At 41.2% G+C, this 20,412-nt stretch overlaps 1 long non-coding RNA gene across 5 annotated transcripts in view; it reads left to right on the top strand.

Annotated features, from left to right (window-relative positions):
• LOC144014172 (uncharacterized) overlaps positions 1 to 20,412 on the top strand; it is a 50,927-nt gene that overhangs the window by 3,674 nt on the left and 26,841 nt on the right. The window contains exon 4 of one of the 5 annotated variants that reach the window (XR_013282412.1): positions 19,569 to 19,980. The exons of 3 other annotated variants lie outside the window; for them this stretch is intronic. This is a non-coding gene — a long non-coding RNA (uncharacterized LOC144014172). Of the gene's footprint in view, positions 1 to 4,967; positions 5,854 to 19,568; positions 19,981 to 20,412 lie in introns of those variants that run through there. One more of the 5 variants, XR_013282414.1, reaches the window with a different exon arrangement.

Here is a 20,412-nt window from a genome sequence, read left to right as displayed (position 1 = left end):
TTAAGTCATTTTATTTATTTACTTTTGCAATGTTACACAAAATAAAAGAAAACTTGTCCCAGTTTTTAAAACAATTGACTATTTGACATGTTGCATGACAATAGTGTTTAAGAAAGACACAAATTAGTTCACAGAAAGTCTCTGTTAAGAAGACATTTGTATTTTTTTATTTATTATTTTTTAAATACACTAAAGTACTCAGTGTGAAGAAGACACTAGTTTGAAGATTGTGTTTCAGTGATGGTACAAAAACAAAAAACAAAAACTGTTTTCTCATTGAAAAAATCATCAGTTTATGTCTTGAGCAGTTTTATCATAGATTATTGTGGATTTATTACCTGATATATCAATAATCATGGTTTCGTCAAATCGTGAGATCATCGTTATCGTGAGCCTTGTATCGTATCGAGATATCCTGAGGTCCCCCCCCCCCCCCCCCCCCCCTAGTGGACTATATCGAGATGAAGAATCCCTGAACGGGTACATGAAGGTGCAGCAGAGAAGTGCCTTTGACTCCAGATGACTGACTTCAATGTGGAAAACATTTTGGCTTCATTTTGGATGAAAAGATATTTTTCGTGACATTAGTCCTGGAACATTTCTGACATACAATGTTAACTCTTTCAATCCCACGCATTTTCTGACAAGGTAACTCCAGAATCCCACCAGATTTCGCATATTTTCACCCATTTTCAATGCTTATTAGAATATTGTGTGCTATGACTAAATAGACATGGTGGGTGTCGTTTGAAAGATTGGGGTCTCCTCTTTCATTAGAAAAAAAAATATGATTCTACCTTATTCTGTTCTTTAGTAATCATCATTTGAAAATGGCTTGATTTGACATAATTCAAGAATCTCGGGCAAAATAAGGAGAAATGAAGCTTTTTGTGAAATGATGCATTTTCTGCAAAACAGTGACTTTTACAGTAATATTTTTTGGTTTAGTGACATCTCAAATATCTCAACAGTCCTTGCCTTCCATAAAACATGAAAAAAAAAAAGAAAATGTGTTTTTGATAGCAAAATAAGGATTTATTTACATATCTGATAGCGTGTGTAAACAGCAATATTTTCACATTTCACAAACTATTTACAAAATGTTGATTATTTACAGGAATGTTTGTGCATGTGTGTGGGTGTGTGTGTGCGTGCTCGTGTGTGCGTGCGTGTGCGTGCGTGCTCGTGCGTGTGCGCTATTTACGTACTATACAGGGAAATAACAGCTCCATTTTCACATTTGATAAACTATTTACAAATTTGGGGTTATTTACAAAATATGCATGCATGAATGGGTGCATGGGTTTTGTTTTGAAACCCAATAGTGTCTTTTGTGTGATCGCGTGTGAAGCTTTCTTCTGCGTTCAGGGGGACACTGCAAGATGTTCACACGCTTGTGCCTCTGCCAGTGTTGTAGCTGCTTCTGTAAATTACAGAAAATACTGTGATCAAGATGTAATTTTTATTATTGTTGCAAGGTATTGTGATTTTTTTTTTACCTCTCGGTCGCACTGCGTGTGACTGCGAAGGGGCCATTTGTGTACGCTGCCCCAACTGTAATCGAATGTTGTGCAACATGCGTTAGTTAGTACGAGGTTACAGACATTGCACATACAGTATACAGAAGCATGTCTGTGAATATTCTCATCCATCCAAGTCATTTCATCCCTGTCACATTCAATATACTGAACTAGTACAATTGTGATCACTCGATTTACAGAATGCTAAACATTAGCTTACCTCCGGGGCTTCCAGGAGCTTTCGGGGATAAATCGCTGCTGCTGTTACCTTTGCCACACTTGAATTGATCTGTTCAACTGGTGAAGGCGGCTCGAGTTCGCCAAATTCGTCACGGATTCCTCGTCAGATGACGTGGACTGGTCAGAGATACGACGATGCAAACTTTCACTCCGTGTCTCAGAGAACCCCGGAGGCGGTGGCTTCTGAAGTGGGCGCCCGTGACGTTTTTGTCGCTTTTCACACTCTCTTATGCAGAATCCGGCTCCTTGATCTTTCTATTCGTCATCTCTTGACCGATCGTGACAAACGCTCTGCTCAAAAGCGTGAGCTTTTGTTTTTAGCGGCCTCCGGTTAGCCGCCGTTAGCACTCGTCTTTTCTCCCCCAGCCACCGGCCCCCACCACTCCACAACACTCCGCCTTTACTAGGAAATCACATCCTTCTCGTGTAAAGAGACCATCCCTGCCATCAAGAGGGCACAGTTCGTCACTACAGTGCTTCACGGGCTTAATATTCAGAGGGAAACTGCCCAAGAGTCTCATCCACCCATTCATAAAAAAAAAACACATTTGACGAACTTTTTCGTCTTCGGGTGACGCCCACCGGGTGTCACATGACGAACTAGTTCGTCGGCGGATTGCAAAGAGTTAAACGTATTTGTTTATTAGGGGTGTTCCTTATCATACCTTCTACGATATTACCGGTGTAGTTTTTTGGGTGATATGAATTTGAAATATTGCGAAATTGACGTGGTGATGTAATCCAAAACATCATACGTCATGTTGTCCATTTGCACCAGGGGTCTCCAAGTACAGTACTCGAGAGCCCCTATCCAGCCTGTTTTCCATGTCTCCGTCCTTCAGCACAGCTGAATCTAATGATCAACTAATCAGCAAGCTTTGCAAAAGCCTGGTAACGATCCCGATCATGAATCAGGTGTGTTAGTGGAGAGAAACATGGAAAACAGGCTGGATAGGGGCTCGAGGACCGAACTTGGAGGCCCCTGATTTGGACGTACACGCGTCGTTTGCTGCTGCATAAAAACAATGCCGGAGCGTGTGAGCAAAAGTTCTTGATCAGACGCACTTCTTATTAAAATTAGAAAAAACGCAGACGGTGGTTGGATAATACTGAAGCGGTCGTGTATTTTTTGGTCAAGATAAACAATTTGGGGTGGTTATTTTACAGTGACTGGTAAGTCGCCGCCTAGTTGACGTGACTTTGTGATGCTAACTGGACGCTAAGCTAACGTGCTCTCGACGAGAAGGCGTGCACGTTGCTATTGCGCAGCGCCCGAAAATTTTGCACATTTGTGTTATTCATACTCGCTAGTAATGTCGACAAGCAATCACGGCATGTTCTCGCTCCTCTGATTGACCAATCAGAGACATTCATGGCAAAATAATGCTCCCAGGAGGATTACCAGTTACGGCAAAATAACCACTGCCTAAAGAATCGCGGGGGAAAAACATTTATCAACAATGTCTGGGATGTACAAACTACAAAGCATGACGCCACAAGCTGGCTACTACTGTCTCATTGGTGATTTTTTTTCCTTCTAATGTATTGTGCTGTAATAAAAGTGCTAAGCACCAATCACAAATCTATTGTTCAATAATTATGACCAATATCGTCAAAAATATTGTCACCGCAAATTTCTTTGAAATATCGTAATATTATTTTTAGGCCATATCACCCACCCCTATTGTTCATTTTACCCAATGATGTCAAGAAATGGGAAAGGTCAATGACGCATTTTGCGCTTTTCAAAGCTTAATATCATTTTCTGTTTCTGCAACCAAATCCAGCGTGTTGCACAAAAGTCTGTGAGCCTGCGCAGTTGGTGTTTTTTGTATGCCAGCAAAACATTTCATTGCTGTCAAAATGTGGCATATGACCTGTAGCTTCTCTGCTTGCGTGCTGTCTCAGGCAGGCCGCCGTGTCTCTGCCTGCGCTGCCTATGAGGCCTCGCTCTCGCTTTCTCTCTCTCTCTCTCTCTCTCCCTTTCTCTCTCTGTGGAGAGGCTTAGTTTGTTGTGACAGATGTCCTATAAGCTGGTGAGCAAACGCCTTACACAGGACACATACGATCAGAGAGAGTCCTCAAATCTTGCCAAAGGTACATTTTTATTTTTTATTTTTTGCAAAACCAGATGGAAGTTGTGTGTGTTGCGTTAAATCCTTTGTTGAGTGACTACAATATTTGTGCACAAATTGACCATTTCAAAATTTTGTTCAGAATGATGACACAGCTGGGCTTGACTTTTTCCATTTAAATGAAATACTGGTCAATGATCAAAATCCACCAAAATGAATGGGGGTGTTTAAAAAATTGATTCAGCAATATATTGCGATATTTACAGCAAGCAAGTCTCATATTGAAATATTCAATAAAACATCTTACTTAGCGTTAGGGTTCACACTTTAAGCATGGAAGAATGTTATATTAATGAAGCCTTAATATTTTATTTCTGCTGTTCAAACATGAAAGTGTTTACAAATACAGTGGCTCACACTACAAAGCCTGCAGTTTCAGATCAATACATTTTCATACAAAATTTAGTGTTCAATGTACAAGTTTACTGATTAGTGTTTTTTAAATTTGATTAAAAAAAAAATCACAATAAGGGACTTATAGATTCGTATCGGGATTAATCGGCATCAAATCGTATTGTGACCTATGACTCGTGATACGGATCGAATCGCCAGATATTAGGCAATTGACGCCCCTATTTATGGTTGAGGGAAACTGCTGACACATTAAGCACAATTTAACATCATCATTGCAACGTAGTCCTTCATGCATTCATTTAAAAGCCACTTGTAGGTTATGAATATATAACAGTGAAAAGGAGAAACAATAATTATGAGCTTTGTGCTGTCTGGTGACATTTTTTTTCTTTTCTTTTTTTTTTCTTTTCTTTTTTTTTTCTTTTGTTACGCCCGGCTCGTCAAGGGGAAGGGAAGTAACACAATAACAGAAAATATAGAGTAACACTTTAAAGCCTTGTATGTTAGGAACCGCATAAATTGAGGACGTTTTTCTTAATTGCACTGATGTTGGAGGTCCGACAACCAACCAATGATGTAATGAGACGGAAAAAAAAACAAAAAACTCCCTCAATAACACCATATGTGTGTACTCTGCATTTTTTATTGCCTTGCTTGTCCTGTCCATCTTCATTATGTCTTCAATATGTTTGCTCACATGTGCTAATCCATTTTAAAGGATGCAGAACCCAGCTGGGCTCCAATGTCTGAGATCCTTCAACATTGACTGCGTGTCAGACAATATTTTGTTCAACTAAAGTAGCATTGTGGACCACAGCTGAAACGTCTGCTGGAGATTCAAATGAATTCTTCCAAGTGGCTGTGATCAGCTGCAGCGCTCGTGCAGTCAGACTGGAATATTCCCCCTCTCCATGTGTCACATGATCAACTTTCAAGCGGCTCTCTGTGTCACGTTGTTAGTTAAATGACAGATGCCGATAATGACTTAAAATGTCATGCCGGCGCCATATCGATTTGATAACAAATTAAGCAACAGGAGCCGGATGCATTTAAGACGACTGGGAAAGAGGACATATCCCACCTTCAAGCAGAAAAAAAAAAATCCATGCAGAACTGGCTGTGTTCAATGGCAATGCCAGCTATCACAATAATTTTGTGTTTAAGCATTTTATTGTTTTCCAATAAAATTCTAGTATCGCCACTTTATGATGTTCAGCAGTAGTTTGAGAAGTCATATGAGGTTATTGATAGGGATGTAACGATATCCAAACATCACAATACGATATTATCATGATACGATAATTATCACGATATTGTGGGGAGGTTGGCGATGCAAAAAGGTCACAATATTGTAAAAAACAAACAAAACACAAACACAATATTGTGCTTTGTACATTACTACAATGAAAAATATAAAAATATTACATATTAAAAAAAAAATCTATAAATGTAATATACATGTTGAGGCACTTACTTGCTAATGTACGCACACGTTGAGTTCCTCCACATATTGACAAATTATGTTCCCTTTCAACTGACCATTGGCGTGGATTTTAAAACCATAGAAGGGCCAAAACATGCCTTGTGAAAATTAAACTGCACTAAAAAAACTAGCCACCAGAGGGTGCTACAACGGCACAAATGACAATCAACCGGACTTTTTTTTTTTTTTTTTTTTTTTCCTCAACAGACGTGCTGCTTTTAATATCGTGACATGACGACGGCGATATATTGCGGCAGTTTTAATATCACAATATCGCGATATTGCCCTTATCGTTACATCCCTAGTTATTGAGCAGCATCATTTTCTGATTGAAGCCTTTGAATAATCTGAAATTGGTCGCGGCAAAGCGCTTTCAGTCTCTGAAGCATTGCCTTCATCGGGTTTTTGTTGATGCTGCTTTCTTGTGCATCCTCATGGCTTTGTGTGAACGAACGCCGACTCTAGAAGTTCTGGAAGTTTGATGTTTTCAACAGTGATGCTAGTAGAAGTCCTTCTGCTGTTTGCTTTGTCAAGAACAGATCCAGTTTTGGAGAAATGGGCCATGGATGGCATAAACTGTACGAAGCGCTGTAGCATTGTGAAGGCCGTACAGCTTCTCAGGATGGCTCTCATTTGTATTGGACAGCAAATATTCTTGCCAGGTGTTCATTTAGAAACACTGCGCCAATGTCAGTTGGTGAGTCATGGACAAGATTGCTTACAAAAAACTGCAAAGCTCTGCTGTTGAATGATAAAGGCCTGTCCAAATGACACTTAAAACAAAGAAAGTAGAAAAAAAAGGAAGTTTTTTCTCGAATCTATAATGTAAACCGAACATGATGGAAAATGTACTTTTTCGTGTTGTTTGAATACAAATACCAGGAGGGTTGTCAGTTCACATCACGGCTGGGCTTCGCTTCCACAAGTTGATGCGGTTCACCTCATTTGCTCACATAACTTTGCACCAGTCGTCATGGCAACAAAAATTGTACTTGGCATTGGTTCAACAGTGGAGCAGTCAGGATTAGCGGACGCTCATTTTCATGAGACAACACTGACCACGCAAAAGCTACCAATGCGTATTGCTGCCACACCACAAAACAAAACAAAAATGGAAGACCATGGTCTCCCACCATGCTTAGTTAGCCCCCTTGGTCCACTGTGCGCCATTAACACTGTGGGTTTCATGTGTCCACTACTGTGATGGGTCAAATGCACGTCAAATATTATGTGTACGTAACAAATAAAATGCTTCTTCTTCTTTTTTTATTTTTTATTTTTTTTTAACAATATATTATGTTTGACCACCAAAAACACTTCATGACTTTTGCAAAAATCCGAATGAATGCCGCCATAAACGTTCGTTGACTTTTTTTTTTTGTTTGTTTGTTTTTTTAAATCAATGGACAGTGCAACTTCTTGTGGAGCGCCGCCTAGTCAATGGAGTTGCGGAATCAAAAACGCCCACTGACTATGGCCAGCAGATGGCAGCATTGTGTCTCGTTTTCAATGGACTCAAAGTGTATGAAATTACAATGAACCATGACGAATCTGACGAAATGGAACGTTTTCAAGGATGACGTGAATGATCAAAGCCTTTGTCACATGAAATCCAATTCACAGAGAGTCACGACACACACACACACACACACACAAAACGGTGTCAAAGTCACTTCTGTGCAGAAAATGGATCTTCACAAAAAGCTTGTTTTATCCTTATCTTTTCAATTTTTGCTCAATGTCACTCAAATGACCTATTTTCAAATGGTGGTTACTAAAGAACGGAATAAGGTAGAAACATGTTTTTTATCATATCTTTGATATGGTATCCACCATGTTGTAGTTATTGCACACAATATTCTTTTTGCTTTGAAAGATGAGTGAAAATGCTCAAGATCGTCTGGCACTGTCAGGCTTGTTTTTTGGATAGCGTTTGGCAGTCAAAGAGTTATAGAAGAGCAGCATATTTACGTAACTAGTAACTTGATTTATCAAACACAAAAAGGACTCATGTTTTAGTGTGATCCGTTTCATGTTTTAATCCTTTGATATTCACAGATCTGACGTCAGAACTGAGACTATATGCCGATGTCTCGTCTGGCATCGTACATTCACAATTGTACGGGGTGTTTGTGGTGTTTTCAAGGCTTGGTTAACTTGACATGTTTCCTTTTTATTATTGCTGTCAAAGTTAAAGCGTTAACTAATTAATTAATCACAAAAAAATATCGCATTAATCATTGTATTACCACAGATTAATCACACTATTAATTTTGACCGCAGATGATCCTTCTTAGCCGACAGCGGATGGTTACGTTAAAGGTAGCTGTTGTAGTTTGAGCAATAAACATAACTACATGCATTAAAGTAAAGCACTTAATAAATGTTTACGTATGCCGTAGGTCATTTTTCCCCCATTTTAAATTATGCAAATAATTAATTGATTACAAAAAGCAGGATGAGCGTGTGCAGTGGATATACATTTTTGAAGACGTATTCATAACATTAAATGTCGAAAAAATTAACACATAACAGGTGCGTTTCAAATTTAGCGGGCAAAATATGTTGGGGAAAAAAAGCCTTTTTAAGTCAGTGATTAATCATGATTAATCAAAATTCTAAGATGTGATTAATCTGATTAAAAAATGCAATCGTTTGACAGCTCTACTTTTTATCCATCCATCCATCCATCCATTTTCTTGACCGCTTATTCCTCATAAGGGTCGCGGGGGGTGCTGGAGCCTATCTCAGCTGGCATTGGGCAGTAGGCGGGGTACACCCCGAAATGGTTGCCAGCCAATCGCAGGGCACACAGAGACGAACAACTATCCAGAAACACAAGCACACTTAGGGACAATTAGCTGCGTCCAATTAACCTGCCATGCATGTCTTTGCAATGTGGGAGGAGACCGGAGTACCCGGAGAAGACCCACGCAGGCACGGGGACAACATGCAAACTCCGCCCAGGAAGACCGAAGCCTGGACTCGTACCTTGTTCCTTTTCCTTGTTCCTCCTTTGTTCCTTACCTTGTTCGTACTTGTACCTTGTTCCCCTTTTAATATTAGATAAATAAATGAAGACATTGGATGAAAGGTCGTTGCGATGTGTGGCGTCAAATGGCACAAAACAATAACCAAACTGAATGGCATCCTTTTTTGCTCTTATACTCGTGAGATGCTTGACATTTATGATCGAAGCCCACATGTTATGTTCAGAGCAGCTTTGCGGATCACTTGTGAAGTCCTGTAGTTGCTTTGAGGATCTTCTGTTGGCAGCTTTTTTGAAGCGGACACAAACTGTCGTGACATAAGTCGACTTTCATGAGTTGTTGGCTCTCATTGCCATTCCTGCTCCAGGCCGACCCTTACAACAGATGCTCCTCGCCACTTTGAGCTAAGAGCAATGAATGAACCAGAAAATGTGGCCAAGAGCGAAGGAACCCGTGCTGTTGTGTATAATATAGTGTTGCGTGTGTGTCCTTGCAAGCAAGTGCCTGAGAGTTTATACATTGCTCTGTGCACTGAAAAGTTAAACAGAGTTGCACAAACATTTGTCAATGCTCAGTGCTCTCTGATCTGATCTCTTATCTGGCAAGGGGCAGCAGCAAGCAAACTGTCTGTTTGGTAAGGTTTGCCCCACCTCAGAAATGGGTTTAATGCCGACAGTGAGCAGACGCATCCGCTGGTAACAGCGTTGAGCCTAAATTTCCAGCATATGAGACTATTGGTCATTTGACATCAGGCAAACGGTACGGAAAACCTTTCCTGTTCTTTGTTGTGGGTTAAAAGTGGTTAGAGGACACTGGTGGCGGAAAAACCAGATTTCATGGCCATCTGAGGCCAGTAGAGCCACATTGAAATAAGATTTGCGATTTAACATTATAAGATTAAGATAATAAGATTTTCATTTTTCGCTGTTAGCCCCCACGGCCAAAGGAGACAAGCCAAGATAAGATAAGATCTGGAAACAGCCCTACACTGGGAAGATGATGGAGTTGCAGTATTTGGGAAGTTAAGGCCAAGTCTACATGAAACAGGGTTTTTGCAAACGGGAGGGATTTGTGGTTTGCTCTGTTTGCTACACGTCCCCGGGGTTTCCCCCCTTAAAAACGAAGGTAAAAAAAAACAAAAAACAACTCCGGCCAAAGTGAAGTTTTGTGTATTTCTCCTGATCCGCGTTCACCTATAACAGTCGTAAACAAAGTTTTACGTCATCGCTCTACACACTACCTCAAGCATTAAAGCAACTCCAGGCCCACGACATACTGTTTCGGAGATAAAGGTCCCCGACATGGTCCCACAATTTACCCACAGCTGCCCGGGTAAATTCATGGAAATTTCCCGGCTCCTGGAAGTCCTCCTGGTTGGCTCCAGGAGACCGAAGGCTGCCTCCTCGTACCCGGCGGGTGAAACAGGGATCCCGGGGAAGCAACTGGCTGCACTCGGTGGTTGTAAGTGCTCCTGGAAGTCATCATCGGAAGCGGGAAAATGCTCAATTCTTATCCGGGGAACGTTCCAGCGAACCTGGGATGCGGGTGGCGGTGCTCTCGGCCCCACTCTCAGCGGCGGTGCTTGGGGCTCGCTACGCCGGCCGGAGGACGTGCCAGCGGGGGAAATGCGGACTGGCTGCAGCGACGCCTGGGTGCTGCTTATCCACTGCCAGGTGATTTGAGCTTCATATAGCCTTCGCTTCTGTGTTGTTGGCTCCAGACACCAAACTTTTTGTTGTTGTTGGTTACGTTTTTACAATGTGCATGAATGATTTAATCTGCAGTGGAAGAAGAACATGTCAGGCTCGTAGTACCATGATCGAATCTCACCTTTGCCCAAATCATACTCTAAAAATATTTGAACAACAGTCACGATAGATTTTTGTTCTACTTTTGTACTATTGACTACCGCCATTGCCCATGAAGGTGGCAATGTTCCGAGGTGGCTCCCATCCATAAAATCAAAAATAATGTGACTTTTGATATTTTTAGAGTATGACTGTGGGATGAGTACAGAAGTGCACATTTGGTGAAGAGTGATCACAGTTCTGGGATGGAGGAGTCGAGCTCGCCGGCGCTACGCTCCCCACCCCGATTGGCGACAATACTTGATGACGCTCGTGTTTTTAAATGAAAATAAATGTCACACAATAGCCTACGTGTGATGCCTTTTACATTAGGCGCTTTCACACCGCAGGAACTTATGAAGGAACTTCCCTATGTTCCGGGGGAGTTTGTCCAAAGTTTGCGTTCACACACAAAACCAGTTCCGGGTCTGGGGGGGTCGAAACGGTACTACCTAAGTTCCTAGGCCTGAGGAGGGTATTTGGGTGTACCCTGAACTACACAAGGTGGGGGCGTGTTGTCTAGTGTGTTATGATTGGTTGACTGGGTGAGGAGGTGTGTCGTTTTGGTTAGATGATTTTTTTTTTCCCGCGGTAAAGCCGCCATTTCTTCTTTACTATACTCTATCGGGCGCTACGACTTTTTCTTCAAACATTTCGGCAATGGAAGGATTAAAAAACCGAGAGGTGGACGGACGAGGAAGTACAGGCTCTCCTGAGCAAACATGGGACGAGGAGACCCAACGGCACTTCGAAAGTCCAACAAGAAACGATAATAACCGCGAAGCTAGCAGAGTTAACATTACACACACAAAAGCAGGTGAGGGAAAAACTAAAGAAACTCCAACAGGACTAAAGGAAACTCAAGGACCACAACAACCACAGTGGAAATGACCGCAAAATTAATAAATGTATGAAAGACTGGACGACATTCTCGGCCACCGGATGGGTTGTACCACCAATAGTACAAAGGAGGACTCTACAATCACCATGCTGGAAGCAACGTGCAAGGACACGGCAGTGTGCGAGGATTCATTGCCAACAGCCTTGCTAACACACGAAGGTAAGACAGAATTGCCTCATGCACATCTTTGTATATAAATTTATTTAGGTCGATGCTTGGTCGCAACGTGGCTTTTACACCGCGCTAGCATTAAACTGTTAGCGTAGCATGTTAGCTTAAGCTTGGCAAAGTCACGCATCCAGGGCAACTCCGAGCCCATGTAATGTGAAGTCATTCCTAAATCAATTAACCTAGTAAACGAAAAGTATTGTAGGCAGCTAACGCCAAAATAGCCCTGCTTTCAGTGACGAAATTGAAAAGCTTCGTGAAAAGGACGTGTGGAAGCTAGGCATACTATTCACTGTTAAAAGCAAAACAACCACTTCGTTTTTTGTTCTTTTTTTTTTCCTTAATACAAAGCTCTGCATTCAACGTAACTAAAACGTTTTAACTTGTTAGCCTCATCACCTAACAACTCATAAAAAAAAAACAAAAAAAACAACAACTCATAAACAGTTCTAGGGAAACTGAAAAATAATGTTTTGTACTGTGACTTACAGCTGGACCTTCTCTGCTCTCCTTTACGTTATGATGCCTCCCTGAACAGTCCTGGTATGTTTCATTTCATTTTATATAACTTCAAAAGCTTCATTTAAAACTTTTAAAGCAACACTCCACTCACAATTAATTTTGCTTCGTTGAATAAGGCAGTGTGTTTGTTTGTTTATTGGACATTATAAACAAATGAGTAGCAGTTAACATTTTAAAAGAAAGAAGAAACTTATTGCAATCATTCATAATAGTTTACATGTTCAAAGGAGTAGAAAGAAGTTAAAAACTTGTCTAGTCCTACCCATTCTTTATATCTACTGACTCATTTCATAAAAAAAAAAAAAAAAGTACATTACTGGAATGTATTAATTTACTACACATTTTCTTTTACTGGAATGTACTAAAAGAAAATGTGTAATCCTGCTTGTGTAAACAATTGCACCTTAACACATGCGTGCATTTGTCATTAACGTATGTACATGAAATTCATAGGCATACACAATAATAAATCCTCATACTCACATATACAATTTTCATTTCACTCATAATGGTGCATTGAGAAAGGGAAAAAAAAGAAGTTACATTCCTGCAATTTTACTAGTGTGTATTGCCTAAAAAAGCTTCAAGTGCATGCCGCCATATTTGGCAATGTAGTGTGGCATATTCTGTTCTGTAACTATGAAAAATGAAAGTACATTAACGTGAGTGCCGTGTTTTACCCCTACCTAAATCATTGTACTGTACTCTTACTCATTGCACGAATCTGTTGAAACCGTTTAAGTCGATGCGTTAGGAAGGTACAAGCGAGGATGGTCCGTCCACAAGCAGAAACTGCGCCACTCGAAGAGTTTCCTGCCCCTTTGTCAAGTTCCAATAAGTTCAAAGTCATGTAACTGGAAGCTCATCAAAAGTATTTACTGTCACTCATTGTACATTTACATCCCTATAGGTTAGCGGACACGGGACCGAGACCACCTATTTTTGGAATACCTGCACCAATTTGATGAAAAGAAGGGGGAGTCCACGAGTGCAATGTTCTTAGAAGAAATGCAGTTGCACAAGGAGGACCTTGAACTCAGACGCGAGCAGCACAAGGAGGAAGTTGACCTCAGAAGCGAGGAGCGCAAGGAAGATCAACACGTGGCACATGAGCTGGTTGAACAAAGGCACAACGGAGAGTTCCAAATGGGCTTCCTGGCAGTCCAAAACAGACTTGTGGACACAAATAAGCCAAATGCATAAGTAATAAATGCTTTTGTTTTCATATCACTTTTGTGGTTCTGGTTTTTTTTCCACACGAATAAAAACTTATGCTCAATGAATTCTTTTTAATGTTTTTATTTTTGACAAACAGTAATGCAAACATAATTACAGCGTCCCACCATTCAGAGGTTCTGATGTTCTTCCACTCCCTGCGCGGAACACACCCAGATTGGTAGAAGTGGCAAATCTGAAACAGAAACACAACAAATTAATAAATGTCAATATCTACATTAATTACTTGCAACATTACGTGCAACAGCCTTGTGATTTACATGACAGAATACCTTAAAATAGCGGAATATGCACCAATTTATGGCCCTATGATAAACCACTGGCTTGAGGTGGCAATCTGACACTTCCAAAATCAGCACTTTTCCCAAAATCCCGGCACCTTTGTTCTAACATTCGTGCATCGTCAAAGAAAGCAAGCCATTTCAACACTTTGGATCGGTCAATCATGTGTTTAACAGAAAAAAAAACATGCGGTCAGACTAACAATACATCCAGGTCCAACGGTATTATGAAATACGCAGCGTACATGTAGCGTCAACAGCAATTCGCCATCAAGCCCTATTTTGCCGTGAATTGCACGAGAACTAGGCAGGAAACACCAGTTTCCAGCGATTGCCCTTTTCATGGCAGAAAGTACGACAAAACATCCACAAACGACCGACGCGCGGGGACACACGCAAGTAGACGTGCAACTGAACGCGCCAGTCATACGATGTGTTTAAGGCACTAATACACTCTGTAACTTCATTTTTTTTTCGTGTTCTCCACCTTGCAAGGGGAGCTCCGTTACATGTTACAGCTTAATTCCGATGTGAAATAAATTTCGTATAATTGTGTTTAAACCTTACCAGTGCACGTCTTCGTGCTTGCAGGTTTGACTGTCTTTCCAAGTGAGCAAGTCCTGCCCATTTCTCATCTTGATGTGGTAATACGGCGGGTCCCAATGGTTCTCATCAACCTTTCCCGTGAAGTTCTAATTGCTGCAAACACAACTCTGTACAACATGACAAGGAAAACGAAAAGATGATATCATATCAGCCTGATATCATAACAAATGGCGATGGAGGGTCAAAGGTCGCGTTTTTCAACGTCACACTGGTTGTTTGTCATTCAGTTTTACCGGTACCGCCACTTGCTGGACAGGCGGGGTAGTGCTGTTTTTTTTTCCTCCCCTGACATACGTCATCAGTCTCATTTGAATAAACTACCCTGCCTGCTTTCATGCCGTGTGAACGCAAACTCGTGGGCCGCTCACAAGTTCTTCGGACCCGGAACTGACTCTACCATGAACTCAAAGTGCCTGGGCTTTTTGGTGTGAAAGCGCCTAATTATTGTGTGAGTTCCAGGGGAAGCGTGTTAAATATTTTTGTGTTGCACCTGTCTGGATCGGGCTATCCAGAGGGGGGGGAAGAAAAGGAGCCAGCGTGTTATGACGGACGTTTTGCTCCCTCTCGCTATTGGTCCGACATGTTAGACTTGCGTCGTGATGGTCGTGATCCGTCCCGGATAACAGGCGACCAATCGTTGAACGTGTCACACTACACGGGCGACGCTACGTCAAGACAACTCAAAATCGTTTACGACATGCCCCGTTTGTCTGTGACACGTTGGTCCGGCCAAAATCTGGATATTTGCTTGTAGTCTGACCAAGGCATGAAGCCGCCATACGCGAAGCTGGATCCATGACCACTGGCCGGGCGAGCGCAGAGGGAGGCTCCGTGCTGCGGCTCGCTGGAGCGCTTATTAAGACTGATGGCCAGGTGTTGTGCCATCGGCCGTGACCCGTGATTTTAACAATCATTAAAAACTCATGCACTAGTATATATTAAATTGTAACTATAGTTCAGTGTTGTTGTAAAACACTTATTGTTTATTGTATATACTGTGTTTTTATGACTGGCGATGGCTGGAGCGCGCCACCTCTGCCTCGCAACCAGGAAATGGGCATGTGCAACGGTTGTTCTGTGATCTGTTTCTTCTTTAGTACAATAGAGTTAAAACAAGCAAACAAACAAACAGATTCTTCTTTGGTTGTTGCTTCAGGTTTTTTCGCTGCCTCCAGGTGGAGGTGGCAGCCTCGAAAATTTGTACATAGGAAAAACGCTGGTAAAACCACCAATATGGTTGTATTTGCAGAATACTTTATTTGGTCGTATTTTCGTGCATGCTAAAACGACTAATATGGTCCTTTTGTCTTGGAGGACTTGTCGGAATGGATTCAAGGTCTTATTTGTCATCGAGCGCATGTATTCATGTTGACAACAATATGAATTTTCAGGTCTGCAGCACCAGGTGAAGCTGTTCGCTCCTGTTTCGTGAAAGATTTGTTTATCATAGAAAATGGTCCTGGCTCGGTAGAGGCACATCGAAGGAGAGCTTATTTTCTGTAAGACGTGAGACTGCATACTCTCTCGAGAGGAACAAGGAGATGACGCAAGGCTGAAGGAGGCACCTCACTGCGCACTTGAGACGATTTGTTTTCGTCTGCCAGTGCTTCATTAACACTTGAGAGGATAGCTTGTCGAAGAAATCTTATACTTTAATTATAATAAATCAAATGCAGTTCAATGGGCATTTTTTTGGATGGCAGATGAGAGACTTTGTAGATGATGAGAATGGGGAGGGCTCAGGTATAATAATGACTCACCTCCACTTCTTTTTCCCTGCTTCTGATGCAGAAAAAAGCTAGAGGAGGTATGAATGATCTGAACTGTAATAAGGTTCAGGATTTAGCAACATGGCGGCGTGTATGTCTTACCTGAGTTTGGTGTTCACATTCACAGTATGTGTGTTACTGCAGCTATTTATGGCATCATGTAGCTTCTATAGTGTTAACAAGTAACTGAGAGACATCATGCGAGTCCCAGCAGACTGATTCCTCAGTGCTGATCTCTCATTTATGCTCCTCCCATCACTCGTGGCCCAAATTGTGTCTGAACTGGCATCCTGGCAGCCATGAAATAATCAAAAGTCTACAGGCAGTGAAATGGCAGCACCGACCCCACCAGTCTCAGATGAAGCTGCTTTGAAGCTGCAACATGCTGCTTTATCTATGTTGTTGTTTTGTGACGATGCAAAACCTCTCATGAATAGTCATTTGGTTACAGTATTTCACTTTATTTCCTCTTTTGGTTTGTCGAATTGACCTTAGCGTAAACCACACCCGCATAACCTAGTAAACCAACCAAGACGCAAGACGTCATGTCTGCGATGACACGTGTCTTTTGCTGCGGACAAACAAAGGCATTCCCCGCTCCCCGTAGTGCATTGCGTGGTTGTCCAAAGCCAAGAAAAAAAAATCTATAAAATTATTAAACGCTGTAGTCATGGCTTGTGTAAGAGTGATAGCAGTTATCCCGATCGACTAACCGGCGTCCTGCAGTATTTAGTCAAGGCTTGTGTAAGGGAGACACGAGAGAGACACTTGTCAAGTTTATTCCCTTTCCTAAACCCTAAACGACTTCAAAAAATGTCTGCGCTGGATCAAACTTTGTGGAGGACCATACGCACCACCAGCTGAATGCCACCAAAATGACCAGAGACTACTACGTCTGCACGAATGTAATGTTCTGTCATGTTCTTTTTAGCCAAAGGCTAATGATAGCTTCGGGTAGCTAACCGTCCACACGTTTGTTTGACTTACTATTTACTTCAAATGCCAACAGAACAAACTTGGCACACTCGACCAGTCGAATCCCTCCAAAATGAGCAGAAACTACTACGTCTGCGCTAAGGTATTGTTCTCCATTAGCCAAAGGCTAATAGCCACAGCCAAAAGCTAACGATAGCTCCCGGTAGCTAACCGTCCACACGTTTGTTGACTTGCCGTTTACAATAAATGCCAACAAAACATTGAAAATATGAGGTAATATAAATTCATTCTTACCTTGCTTGACAGGAATAATGTCCAAAAACTTGGGTTTTGCCAACAATCAGTCGAAGTGAGTGAGGCGACTCAGTCTTTTTCCTTACATCTGCAGCAGCAGATTTCCTTTTGTTTTGGAGCAAAATTGCATGGTGAGGGAGTGAAGATAGCCTTCACTAAGAAATTTAAAGCCAAATTTGCTTGCTTGGAAGACAAATATCAGCATCCTCAAAATACCTGAGCGAGAAATCACAAGGAAGATCTGACAACTTTGTCATTACAGCATGACATGCTGTTTTACTAATCTTGCCCGAACAATGTCGGAGCCAGGTACGTGTCGCATAATGTGGGCGGCGAGGAACGTGCCACGGTAAAGGCAATTGGTCCAAAGGGCAGTCTTGGCGGAGTCCAACCCTCACTGGAATCCAAACCAACTGTTGCAAATGCCGACCAAACTCTGACATCAGTCATACGGGAACCTAACAGCCCACATCAGGGAGTTCACTACCCCATAGTCACGAAGCATCCACCCACAGAACTCCCCGAAGGACACGGTTGAACGCCTTCTCTATGTCCACACACTGGTGGGATGAGCTCCAACACCCTCGAGGATGTAGTGCTGATCCACTCTTCCACGGCCAGGATGAAAACCCTGACGGACCCTCCTCTCCCACACCACTGGACAGTAGGTGTGGGACAAAAAAACTATTCGACCGGATATCGTTTTTCAAGGAGAGCTATAACAACCGTATCAGTAGCACACTTGTCAATCACTTTTGCTAAATTTTTGGATATATTAAGTAGGTTTGCACCGATCGTTCGGCCGGCCGATTTATCGGCCCCGATTTCCTTAATTTGGGAGATCGGTGATCGGCCGATCCCTTAAAAATAAACCGATTTTTTTCCACCAATCTCATCTCCCTCCTTGGAGGTCTGCAAAAGTCAGCCACTGTCCTCTTCTGCTGAGACAATGAATAGGATTTTCATTTTTGATTTGAGAGAACTACTACATGTGCAGTTAAAACAACACAATTGTATTATTTCGCCCATATTGCTCAATGCTTTCCAATAAAATAAGATTGGAACACTGAAGTTATACACCGCTTGTTATGAAAAAAATCTGCATCGGCAAAAATTGAGATTGGCAGGTCAGACTTTTTAAAAGGTCGGTTATCGGTGATCGGGCGGAAAATGGTGATTGGTGCACCTCAAATATTAAGTGGTTAAAATGTGTTTGATAGATTTATTGTTCCATAAAGTGGTTTCATATTTATTTTGGCTGGACAGTATAGGTTTATTTCATGTCTCAAATTAATGTTTCCGAAATACTTTGCACTGTGCGCATATTTTGTTTGTGTTTTTGCCTTTTTAAAGCTTAAATATTTACATTTCAAATTAAATTATCAGACTTTTCTTTTCCTGATCCTTATTTTTAATATTAAAAAAAAACAATTATAACTGTCAATAATGACTAATAAATACTTAAACTGTGATACATAATACATTTACATTGTCATATATCGACCAGCCCTTGTTGTGGTCTATTTAATTAATTGATTCAATGTATGAAAATATAGAAGACATTTTTTGTTATTGTTGAACATGTTTATAGATACTGTAAAAATTTGTGGTTTTTATGATTGTCTACAGGCAACAAATGTCACTATAAGTTTTGAATGTTGAAATGAATCGTATCGAATCGAAAACAGTCTCGTTCCCAGACTTAATCGAACCGTATCGAACCATTTTGCTCTGAAAGATATCGTTTTTCAATCAAATTGCAACCTGTGTATCGAGATCGGTCTCATGTAAGAGATTCCCACCCCTACTGAATAGACCTTACCACCAGGGAGGCTGAGTGAGGTGTGTGATCCCCCAGTAGTTGGAACTTGGAACACATCCAATTATTGAAAGGCGATGTCGCAGCTACGTTGTGCATGGTAAATGTTGATTGAACCTGACGACAAATGATCACGTTTAAATCTAATTTTCAGTCTTCTGATGTGAATTATTTTCTCTATGTCAAGTAATTGTCCTTTTTCAGTCTCAGAAAGAGAAAAAAATTTCTCACAATGCTGTGCTAGTTAAAAGAGTGCAAATCCACTCCATCATTGTGTAAGCATTGCCATAAAAAGTCACAGCGACGGTGATAGGAAGAAAGCTGCAGATGCATCTTTATTCCCCCCTCCGAGCCACATTCATGAATAATAGATATGGAAAGATGGTGAGGAAAAACTGCATATGTGAAAAGAGAATGTGGAGGTTTCAGAGAGTCTGGACAATTGATGGTTGCATTTTCGGTGACAGGTTTGGACTCCATGATGAGGATGTGGTGGCGGTAGCAGTTGCAGGGTTTCAAAACAAGCTGGCCTGCGTAGGAGGAACATGAGAGTGCATGATGACATAGATGAAGACAAAGACATTTTGCCTCTCAAATTTGTCTGAGAGCAGCTGCGCCACAGAAGAGCTAATGATAACACAGTGGTACCTTCACTTACCGGGACGAAGCGTGTTGCTCCATTTACTAGTATAGCAAATGTAGTTCGCCCCACTGCAATGAATGAAAGTGTCATTAATCCAATTCATTCCCCCAAATAGAACAACCGTTCTTTTGTTATGTCATTTGTATCAAGATTAATAGCACACTATTGGTTCAAATCATAACGCATTATAACAGAGGAAAAGTGAACTGGTTTTATATAATATAAATACTGTAACTTTTTTTTTGGGGATGTGTACTAGGGGTTAACAATATCCAAACATCACGATACGATATAAAGTTCATATTCAATACGATAATTATCACGATATTGTGGAGAGGTTGGTAATATTTAAAAAAATGTCACAATTTGGTTAAAAAAAAAAAAAAAAAAAAAAGCTCATACTAAAAAAAACAAAAAACACAATATTGTGTTTTTTTACATAACATAGAAGGGCAAAACATGCCTTATGAAAATTAAATTGCACTAAAAAAAACGAGCCACCAGAAACCTGCACAAATGGAACCCAACCTTGCCATTATCCTTACATCATGAGTTGTGTACCTTTAAGAGGTGTGGCCTGGTGAGTGAAGAATGCCCCCCTCCCCACAAAAATGTGTCAACATCTTTGTTTCCTTTTGTTTCCACATCCTGGCCAGCATTTCACAGTC

This window comes from Festucalex cinctus, chromosome 2, assembly GCF_051991245.1.
Source record: "Festucalex cinctus isolate MCC-2025b chromosome 2, RoL_Fcin_1.0, whole genome shotgun sequence".
Lineage (NCBI taxonomy): Eukaryota > Metazoa > Chordata > Actinopteri > Syngnathiformes > Syngnathidae > Festucalex > Festucalex cinctus.
Note: the sequence above shows the minus strand (reverse complement) of the source record. Positions and strands in the feature narration are given on the sequence as shown.